This window comes from Hordeum vulgare, chromosome 7H (genome assembly GCF_904849725.1).
Source record: "Hordeum vulgare subsp. vulgare chromosome 7H, MorexV3_pseudomolecules_assembly, whole genome shotgun sequence".
In the NCBI taxonomy this organism is placed as follows: Eukaryota; Viridiplantae; Streptophyta; class Magnoliopsida; order Poales; family Poaceae; genus Hordeum; species Hordeum vulgare.
Window position 1 is genome coordinate 290,592,222 of NC_058524.1, and position 9,040 is coordinate 290,601,261.

The window sequence follows — 9,040 nt, forward strand, 5'->3', positions numbered from 1 at the left end:
GATCCCTAGTATCCACTATGTTCTGAGATTGATGTTGCTACTACTTTGCCTTGCCTAATGCTTGTCACTAGGGCCCGAGTGCCATGATTTCAGATATGAAATTATTATGTTGTCACCAATATATGTGTGTTTTAGATCCGATCTTGCAAGTTGTTGTTACCTACTATGTGCTATGATCCGGCAACCCCGGAGTGCCAATAACTCGAACCACTCCCGGTGATGACCATAGTTTGAGGAGTTCATGTGTTCACCAAGTGCTAATGCATTGGTCCGGTTCTTTATTAAAAGGAGAACCTTAATATCCCGTAGTTTCCTTTAGGACCCCGCTGCCACGGGATGGATGGACAATAGATGTCATGCAAGTTCTTTTCCCTAAGCACGTATGACGACACACGGAATGCATGCCTACATCACATTGACGAACGGGAGCTAGCTACATATCTCTCCGTGTTATAGATGTTGCACGATGAATATCATCCAAACAAATCACCGACCCATTGCCTATGAGTTTGTCCTACTGTTGCTACTGCTGTTGCATGTCTTACTCTGCTGCTGCTACTACTGTTGCTACTGCGGTTACTTGTCTTGCTCTGCTGCTGCTACTACTGTTGCTACTGTTGTTACTTGTCTTGCTCTGCTGCTACTGTCGCTACTACTATCGCTTGCTACTGTTGCTACTTGCTACTGCTGTCACTAGTGCTTTTCCTTGCCGCTGGTATTGCTCGTTACACTACCGTTACTCGCTACTTTGCTGTTACTACTTTGCCTGCAGATACTAATCTTTCAGGTGTGGTTGAATCTGACAATTCAACTGCTAATACTCGAGAGTATTCTCTCACCTTCTGTTTGGCGTACCAACAAATTTGGGTCGAATACTCTACCCTCGAAAACTGTTGCGAACCCACGCGCTAGTGGGCCATCAACAACATTCTTCTAGTTTCGTTACTGGGGAGTGCTAGCAGCATTCTTTTGGTGCCGTTGCAGGGGAAGGTTTGTTGTCATCAGCATTCGTCTAGCCATCGCTAGAGATTGCAATCAGCATTTTTCTGGCGCCGTTGCCAGGGAGGTATTGCTATATTCTCTGAGTTACTTGGGATTTATATCTGCCGATCACTATGAAGAATTTGAAGGATCCGAAAATCAAAGTCTTGTCCTCAACTACGAGGGGAGGTAAGGAATTGCCATCTAGCTCTGCACTTGATTCACCTTCAGTTATGAGTAAGTTTGCGACATCACCTCCTGCTAGAAATCTTGATATGTCGTCTGTGCTTGATGATGCTTGTGATACTACTGCTAGAGATGCTATGCTTGATACTATGCCTGGTACTGCTAGAGATGCTATGCTTGATACTATGCCTGATACTGCTAGAGATGCTATGCTTGATACTATGCCTGATACTGCTAGAGATGCTATGCATGATACTATGCCTGATGATGCTATGCTTGATACTATGCTTGATACTGCTAGAGATGCTATGCCTGATACTGCTTCGCGTGGTGATGCTAGAGATGCTATTTTGCCTGATGATCCTATGCTTGATACTGCTAGAGATACTCCTTTGCCTGATTTTCCTCTAGGAGTGTTCCTTGATGCTCATATTGCTAGAGTTACTGCTAATGCTCATGATGCTTCTGAAACTGCCGATACTATTGAGATAGAACCTGCTTTTGCTCCTGCTAGATCTAGCTCTCCTAGATATGAATTGCCTGATATACTTGAGGGTTACGTTATGGAGGTAGAGATAGCTGAGGATTTTCTTGCGTGTAAGGATGCCTGTGACGCTGAGAAATTACTTCTCAAGTGGAAGGAAAAATATCGGGAAGCTAGGATGAAAAATGACGCGAAGTTTGCCACTTCGCCTATCTTTGTCACCGATAAGGATTATGAATTCTCTGTCGACCCTGAGCTAATCTCTCTAGTCGAATCTGATCCTTTTCACGGTTATGAGTCTGAAACGGTCATAGCCCATCTTGCCAAACTATCCGAAATAGACAACCTTTTCACTAATGAGGAGAAGATCCGCCACTACTATATCCTTAAGCTGTTTCCTTTCTCTCTAAAGGATGATGCTAAAGCCTAGTTCACCTCTCTTGCTCCTGGAAGTGTGCGTAGTCCCCAGGAGATGGTCTATTACTTCTGTGAGAAATATTTCCCTGCCCATAAGAAGCAAGATGCCTTGCAGGAAATATACAACTTTTCTCAACTCCAACAAGAGAGTCTTCCACAAGCTTGGGGGAGGCTCGTCCAGCTACAAAATGCTTTGCCTGATCACCCTCTTAAGAAGAACGAGATACTTGATATCCTCTATAACGGACTTACCGATGCCTCTAGAGACCACCTAGATAGTTGTGCTGGTTGTGTTTTTAGGGAACGAACTGTAGAACAAGCTGAGACCCTACTGAATAACCTCTTGATCAATGATAATGCTTGGACTATTCCCGAACCACCTCCTAAGCCAACTCCTAAGAAAAGAGGTATTATGTTCCTCAGTCTCGAAAATATGCAAGAAGCCAAGAAATCTATGGAAGAGAAAGGCATTCGATCTGAAGATGTCAAAAATCTACCACCTATCGAAGAGATCCATTGTCTCGACAACCCGATACAGGTAGTGGAAGTGAATTCTCTGCGTAGGTTGGATGAGAGTGATATTCCTTTTGATAAACCTGCTAGCCTATGCTTTGATGAATTTGACAACTTTGTTGCCAAACAACCGAGTTTCAATGATTATGTTAGCAGACATTTGGAACAAAGTACTCGTATTCTTAGCCATTTAAGTGCTTGTGTAGACACAAATGTCAATGATCTGAAGCTTCTGAGTAAACATGCCTCTATGATTACTACTCAGGTAGAACAAGTACTTAAAGCTCATAATGACCTGCTCAATGAATTAAATGACAACTCTGTCAGAGTCATGACTAGAGGAGGCAAGATGACTCACGAACCTTTGTATCCTGAAGGTCATCCTAAGATAATTGATCAAGATTCTCAAGGAATAAATGCTGATGCACCCAGTCATCCTAGGGAGAAGAAGAAGGATGATTAAAACCTGCACGCAAGTTCACCAAATACTGTCACACCTGAAGAACCTAATGATATTTCTGCGTCTAATGTAGAAACACAATCTCGTGATGAACATGAACCTGGTGACAATGTGGACAACGATGTTCATAATAATGCTCAACCTAGCAATGATGAGGATGTGGAGATTGATCCTACGGTTAATCCTGATAACCCACAACCTAAGAAGTACGATAAGAATGACTTCACTGCTAGGACGCATGGTAAAGAAAGAGAGCCATGGGTTCAGAGACCTATGCCAAGAATGATGAGGATTTTGAGCGCTTCGTTGAGATGATAAGACCCGTCTTTTTGTAGATGCGGTTAACTGATATGCTCAAGATGTCTCCGTATGCCATGTACATGAAAGATATCGTGACTAATAAACGGAAGATACCAGATCTTGAGATCTCCACCATGCTTGCCAACTACACTTTCAAAGGTGGAACTCCTATGAAACATGGTGATCCCAGAGTGCCCACTATACCTTGCTCCATTAAAGGAAACTACATAAGAACTGCCTTATGTGACCTTGGAGCCGGTGTTAGTGTTATGACGCTCTCCCTTTAGCGTATACTTGAATTGGATAAGTTGATACCCACTCAAATTTCTCTGCAAATGGCCGACAAATCAACTGCTTTCCCTATCGGCGTTTAAGAGGATGTGCCTGTTGTGGTTGCTAATACCACTATCTTAACAGACTTTGTTATCTTGGATATTCCCGAGGACGATGCCATGGCTGTTATCCTCGGAAGACCCTTTTTAAACACTTCAGGGGCTATTATAGATTGCAAAAAAGGCAATGTCACTTTCCATGTCAATGGTAATGAGCACACAGTGCTCTTTCCGAAGAAACGATATCCAGTACATTGGATCAATGCTACCGAAAAGACTTCATCGATTCTTATTGGGAGCTTTGAATGCCCTATTCCTCGTGTCAAGCTGAAGTATGATTTGCTTGTTGGGGAGATACATATCCCCATTGAGATGACTTAGTGGCTATTCGAAAATTCTCTGTTCTCTCTTGCGATTCGAGAAGGTTTTGTCATAAGGAATTGATCAACCCCATTGACGGATTTCTTTTGATGACCATGAAACGGATGAATCAAGGAGTCACATACCTCTGTTTTAAGCTTTCATTTTCTGTTACTTAGAAGAAAAATGATAGAATTAGTTTAGTTGTTCCTGTTTTCTGTTTTGGCGTCTCGGAGAAAAATACCTCGAAAATAAAAGTTCTCCGATGGTCCTGAAAATTTAGTATGAATTTTTCTGGAATTTTTGAAAATTTCTGGGCCTGAGAGCTGGCCTGGGGGCCTGACCAGTGGGCCACAAGCCCTGCCACCGCCACCTACCCCCTTGGTGGCGGGGTGCAAGCTCGTGGGGCCCACATGCACCCCCTCCACTCATTCTAGCTCCCAACCTCTTCTTCCACGTCCAGAAAAAATTGTTTCGCAGCTCAAACCCGTGTTCTTGCTCATTTGGCTGTGATTTTTGATCTCCTTGCACAAAGCACCATTCTCCGAACCGTTTTGGGGAAATTACTCCTTGGTAAGTGACTCCTCCATTGGTCCAAATAGTTTTTTCTCTAGTACTTTATCCTTCGCGTATTCTTGCTACCTTGGTGGCCCTGTTCTTGAGCTAGATATGTTAATTTTAGCTGGTTCCATGTAGTTTTAGCATGTGATATGGTCTCTAGGCACTAGTAGGAGTAGTTGCTACAAGGTGTGGTGGGTCTTTATTCACTTTTCTCTTGAACTTCAAAAATTTTAGCAAAAGGAAATTATGTTCAGGAGGAAGTTTCATGGTGGTTCCTCAAGTAAGAAGGGTCCTCGTCTCTCTTTTCGGGAGCCCGAACCTTTTCAACTAAGGGATGCACCGCTGCAACCATGTGAATGTCCGTCCGATGAGTTCAGGATCGAAGCAGGCTTCAAGGATGAGTTTGATACACTTGTCCGCAACGCCGGGTTAGAAGAATTCCTCTCAGATATATGTGAACAGTATGCTATGATCACTGCCTATTTCGTGTGTAGATTTAAATTCTCAGCTGGCCGTGACTCATCCATACTGTTTGATCTGTACAATAAATCATATATCGTGGATCTAGAGGATTTCAATAGGATTTGCAAGATACCCGATGGGGGTAGTGTTAATGATCCTCCTAAGTCCTCGGTCAGAGACTTTGTCTCCAGTATAACTGTTGGAGAAACCAGAGATATCACGCAAGCCACCATAGGAAGCATCCATTTCCCTGCCTTGCACTACCTTGCCCTCTTCATAGATAGGTGCATTAATGGCAAGGGTGCACATTGTTACCTATGCGCTTACGACCTTAGTATCCTTAAGAGCGCAGTAACAGGTGACAGGAGCTTCAATATGGGAGCTAGAATAGCAAGGAGGCTGAATAAAAATGCCAGTGAGGGGGATTTCTTTGGTGGAGTTTATGCTACACGCTTAGCAAGTTTGCTTGGAGTATCCATCCGTCCAGAGGACCCTCCTCTTCGTACAACCTACCTTGATCGGGTCGCTCTAAGACGCTACCAGTTCCTTGAGAGAGATCATGGATCCCTCCTATACCGCTTGATATTTAACCGACAGTGTTTTCCATATTACCCTTCCTTCTCCTGCTTTCTTTGACTTTCAGGTAAAACGAAGATACTACATAACCATAGGAGAGGCAGAGGAGTATGAGAGGGAGGCGACGGCTGCTCGACTTCATGAGGCAGCTATTCAGGCAGTCACTGCAGCACTCCCGTATAACACCCATTATGACTTTGGGTTTTGCCACGATCATCCTTGGGAGTAGATCAAGCTAGGCCAAAAGCCTAAGCTTGGGGGTGTACGTGTTCTCACCGACTTTACATTCATGCTTATGCTTTCACTTTGTTAGCCGGTGTTTACACTTTGCCACTGTATTATCCATGCTAGTTTCTTTTCGTTTCTTGTTTTCTTGTTTTGTGTCCTTTTGATAAAACCCAAAAAGATTTTTATTCCTTCTTTTGCTTGTTGGGAGCTTTCCCGTGTAAATAGTTTTATTTTTCTTTGTGTCAAGGTAGAAGATATTGGTTACAATGTTTATGGATTTTTGCTTGCTTACCTGTTTAGATTTCAAAGAGCCATATTACTTTGTCTTCTCCTTTGTGTTTGCCTGAAGATTCAGCTTAGTCCAATGCGCTTAATATCGTTTTCATCGTTCGATCGTGCAAATGAAAGGCAACAATGATGATATATGGTGAAGTGACTGAGACTGAAAAGCTGGTATGAACTCTATCTATTTTGTTTTTGTAAATATGACTAGCTTGTCAACCCAGATTTAGCTTTGTTGTGAGAGAACCATGTTGGCAATGACAACTTAGAGATCATAGTTTCTGATGTCATGCTTATTTAGCAGAGAGCTCATAATGGTTTGTCTTGAATGCCAACATAGATTTTGAGATGACTGTGATGTAGTATGATAGGATGGTATTCTCTTTTGAATGTTTCAAGTGGCTTGACTTGGCGCATGTCCGTGCATGTAGTTGAAACAAAATCAACATAGCCTCTATGATGTTCGTGTTCAAGGTGATTTATATCCTGTTCATGCTTGCATTCAATGTTAGTCAAACTCATTGCATCTTGATGACTGTTGTCGCTCTCTTGTTGGTCGCTTCCCAGTCTTTTGCTAGCCTTCACTTGTACTAAGCAGAATACTGTTTGTGCATCCACTTCCATAAATCCAAATTTTTTTCATCAGAGTCCACCATACCGACCTATTCGCGGTATCTACCTGCCGTTCCAATTAAATTTGCATGTGCCATTCTCTAAACCTTCAATAAATAATCTGTTTTGAATGCCCGAAGCGCTCATGTGGTGACAGAGGGCTATTGGTATCTTCCATGCCAGGAGTGTTATCCTCGACATGTGTTTATTCACATTCATTCACGAGAAAGGGGCCGGTAATTGGAATGCCCAGTTCCACGCTTAAATCGAAAACATAACTTTAAAAGAAGACTCCCCCCGGATTGATGTTCGTATGGACGGTACCCGAGGATTCGGCTAGCCTGGAGTGTGATTGATTGTAGGTGGGGGAGTTAAAACTTTACTTTTCTATTTGGGAACCGCCTATAGCATGAGTAGCATGGAAGATATTGTGAACTCTTGGTTATTGCGTTGACAATGAAAGCATGCCAACCAAAATTATTATCTCTGTTTTCAAAGCTTGAGCTCTGGCACCTCTACAAATCAATGCTTCCCTCTGCGAAGGGCATGTCTATTTATTTTCTAGTCGAGTCATTTTCCTCTTATATAAGCACCAATTAGAGAGCACCTCTATCATTTTTATGTTTTTCTTTTGATTGATATTGAGTATGACTATGACTGGATCTTCGTTGCTATGAATTACAATGTTTAGTCAATCCTTGATCTTTGAAAGTGCTCTGCATTTATGTTTTGCGGTCTCAGAAAGAGCTAGCGAGATACCACCTATTCATATTGCTTCATGCTTGTTTTGATTGAAGTGTTGGTATTTGAAACTCATCATTATTTGCTCGTTAGCTGATTATTCCATTGATATTAGTTTACCGTGAGACCTTTGCGTCATTTTCTTATGTGGTTAACTTGTGATCTTGCTGAAATTCTGGCTATGAGTTAGACATAGTTGCAACAAGAAGATCAAACAGAGTTTGTCAAAGTTTTCCTTTCTCTCTCAGTTTTTCAACTGAGTTGCTTGAGGACAAGCAAGGTTTTAAGCTTGGGGGAGTTGATACATCTTCATCGTATCTACTTTTCCAAACTCTTTTGCCCTTGTTTTGTACTCTAATTTGTATGATTTGAATGAAACTAACCTGGACTGACGCTGTTTTCAGCAGAATTGTATTGGTGTTATTTTTGGGCAGAAATCAAAGTTCTCCAAACGTCCTGAAAATTTACGGGGAGCAGTTTTGGAAAATAAGAAAAATATTTGCTCCAAGTTCCACCTCAGGGGGTGGGCCAGTGGGCCACAAGCCCGGGCTCCGCCACCACCCCCCGGGTGGCGGTGGGCAGGCTTGTGGGGCCCACACGGCTCTGCCGCCCCCAATCTCATGTCTATAAGATCCCTTTCGTCCGAGAAAAAATAAAAAGAGAAGTTTTCATCGTGTTTTCGATACGGAGGCCGCCACCACCTGTTCTTCATCTGGAAGGCAGATCTGGAGTCCGTCTTGGGCTCCAGAGAGGGGAAATCGTCGCCATCGTCATCATAAACCTTCTTCCATCTCCAATTCCATGAAGCTCTTCGTCGTTCGTGAGTAATCTACTTGTAGGCTCGTTGGGCGGTGATGAGTAGGATGAGATCTATCATGTAATCGAGCTAGTTTTGATGGGGATTGATCCCTAGTATCCACTATGTTCTGAGATTGATGTTGCTACTACTTTGCCTTGCTTAATGCTTTTCACTAGGGCCCGAGTGCCATGATTCCAGATCTGAAATTATTATGTTGTCACCAATATATGTGTGTTTTAGATCCGATCTTGCAAGTTGTAGTTACCTACTATGTGTTATGATCCGGCAACCCCGGAGTGACAATAACGGGAACCACTCCCGGTGATGACCATAGTTTGAGGAGTTCATGTGTTCACCAAGTGCTAATGCGTTGGTCTGGTTCTTTATTAAAAGGAAAACCTTAATATCCCGTAGTTTCCTTTTGGACCCCGCTGCCACGGGAGGGATGGACAATAGATGTCATGCAAGTTCTTTTCCCTAAGCATGTAGACGACACACGGAATGCATGCCTACATCACATTGACGAACGGGAGCTAGCTACATATCTCTCCGTGTTATAGTTGTTGCATGATGAATATCATCCAAACAAATCACCGACCCATTGCCTACAAGTTTGTCCTACTATTGCTACTGCTGTTACTTGTCTTGCTCTACTGCTGCTACTACTATTGCTACTGCTATTACTTGTCTTGCTCTGCTGCTGCTACTACTGTTGCTACTGATGTTACTTGTCTTGCTCTGCTGCT